Source organism: Brachyhypopomus gauderio, unplaced genomic scaffold (genome assembly GCF_052324685.1).
Source record: "Brachyhypopomus gauderio isolate BG-103 unplaced genomic scaffold, BGAUD_0.2 sc86, whole genome shotgun sequence".
NCBI classification, from domain to species: Eukaryota; Metazoa; Chordata; class Actinopteri; order Gymnotiformes; family Hypopomidae; genus Brachyhypopomus; species Brachyhypopomus gauderio.
Genome location: NW_027506907.1, coordinates 109,083 through 111,582, shown reverse-complemented (window position 1 = coordinate 111,582; position 2,500 = coordinate 109,083). Strand labels below are relative to the sequence as shown.

Below are 2,500 nucleotides of genomic sequence, written 5' to 3'. Positions count from 1 at the left end.
GGGTGCGAAAGATAATCCTGTGTGTGTGTGTGTGTGTGTGTGTGTGTGTGTGTGTGTGTGTGTGTGTTCATGTTTGTGCACACTTCCGTGTGTGTGTGGGGAACCCACTTGTGCAACAAGTGATGACAAAATCATTTAATAGCCTAATTAGACAACTCATCCCACTTGAAAACAATTACACACTTTATAAGGCTGGACCGCCCAGACACACACACACACACACACACACACACACACACACACACACACACACACACACACACACACACACACACACACACACACACAATGGGAGCAGAGTCATGCTTTGTCATGGTTTCCACACATCAGCCCCACACCACACACACTCACACCACACAAAAACTCAAATACTTACACACTAAAGACTCATCCAGGCACACTCATTTACACATGCCCAGATTCACACTGAAGACCCACCCACCCACCCACACACTAGGGATGCACCGAAATGAAAATTCTTAGCCGAAACCGAAACCGAAAATGAGGAAACCAAGGCCGAAAGCCGAAAACCGAAACACCGAAATACATAAAGCACTTTGAGTTACATGTATGTATGAAAGGTGCTATACAAATAAAGATTATTATTATTATTATTATTATTATTATTATGCCAATTATTAGTAACATTGGATTTATGGCTAACCTCACTAAAATCAAGGCATTGCTATTCAAAGAATAAATCAACTACAAAATTTGATTTGTATATATTTATTTAGCACTGACATTACAGTAATGCATATTATAAAATAAAATTAGTGGTGGGCCGTTAACGGCGATACCGCTGACAACGGCCGACCACTAATTAAATTAAACTCGCTTGCAGACCGTTTTTATCTGAGAGGATAAATATATGTATTTTATACGAGTTAAATTTAGTTATAACTGACTGGCCTGAAAGATAAATATAAATTCTCTCATAAAAACGTGACGTGAGTTGCAACAACATTAAACAGCTCAGGTAAACACACTTCTGAGAAATGTCGTCTGCTCGGCAAAACATAACGGGGCTCAATGTGCTCTATTAGCCTACGAAATCCCTACGACAGAGAACGGCTGATCGTCTAAGGCAACGAGTTCCATAATTTTTGGTGTAATGTCTTTTGCCTCGGCGCCATCACTGGAAAACTTTTTTGCTAGCTTTATCCAAATAAGCGCGTGCAGGTGGCGATTTTTGCTTGCGTCATCACAGCACATTGTTTCGGCCGTGTTGTTTCGGTGATGAAAGTATTTCGGCCGAAAACCGAAAATGCAAATTTAAGCCATTTCGGCCGAAAAATTTTCGGTGGCCGAATTTTCGGTGCATCCCTACCACACACACACACACACACACCACAGAAGAGTCACTATACCTTGCTCCACGTTTTCTACGGACCCGTACTGTGACAAAAGACCGTCTAGAACCTATGGAGGATGAGAGAACAAACTCGCATCAAAACACACACGCACGCACGCACGCACACACACACACACACACACACACACACACACACACACACACACACACACACACACACACACACACACAATATCTCCTGTATTGAGTCATTGAGTGCTTCGGTTTTGATCCAGCCAGTTCACAACATAAACAGTCCCATATGGACTGAGACACTGAAAGACCCCTCTGTGTCTAACATTGAACACCACCACGTCTGGGTCTGGGGCAATGTCTTCAGAACCACACACACTACTGCTCTTACTGCGGGAGGGAGGGGGGCGTAGAGGGAGGGAGGGGTAGAAGGAGTGAAGGAGGGGTAGAGGGAGGGAGGTGTAGTGGGAGTGGTGGAGGGGTAGAGGGAGGGGGGTGTGTAGAGGGAGGGAGGGGTAGAAGGAGTGGTGGAGGGGTAGAGGGAGGGGGGTGTAGAGGGAGGGAGGGATAGAAGGAGTGGTGGAGGGGTAGAGGGAGGGGGGTGTAGAGGGAGGGAGGGATAGAAGGAGTGAAGGAGGGGTAGAGGGAGGGAGGTGTAGAGGGAGGGAGGGATAGAAGGAGTGAAGGAGGGGTTAGAGGGAGGGGGGTGTAGAGGGAGGGAGGGATAGAAGGAGTGGTGGAGGGGTAGAGGGAGGGGGGTGTAGAGGGAGGGAGGTGTAGAGGGAGTGGTGGAGGCGTAGAGGGAGGGGGGTGTAGAGGGAGGGAGGGATAGAAGGAGTGAAGGAGGGGTAGAGGGAGGGAGGTGTAGAGGGAGGGAGGGATAGAAGGAGTGAAGGAGGGGTAGAGGGAGGGGGGTGTAGAGGGAGGGAGGGATAGAAGGAGTGGTGGAGGGGTAGAGGGAGGGGGGTGTAGAGGGAGGGAGGGATAGAAGGAGTGAAGGAGGGGTAGAGGGAGGGGGGTGTAGAGGAGGGAGGGGTAGAAGGAGTGGTGGAGGGGTAGAGGGAGGGGGGTGTAGAGGGAGGGAGGTGTAGAGGGAGTGGTGGAGGGGTAGAGGGAGGGAGGTGTAGAGGGAGTGGTGGAGGGGTAGAGGGAGGGGGGTGTAGAGGGAGGGAG

At 49.1% G+C, this 2,500-nt stretch overlaps 1 protein-coding gene across 1 annotated transcript in view; it reads right to left on the bottom strand.

The window, feature by feature from the left end:
- igf2bp2b (insulin-like growth factor 2 mRNA binding protein 2b) overlaps positions 1-1,450 on the bottom strand; it is a 14,855-nt gene extending 13,405 nt beyond the window's left edge. The window contains exon 1 of the mRNA XM_076991795.1: positions 1,371-1,450. The gene's annotated coding sequence lies outside the window, so the exon portion shown is untranslated. The remainder of the gene's footprint in view (positions 1-1,370) is intronic.
- Between the last annotated feature and the right edge of the window lie 1,050 nt (positions 1,451-2,500).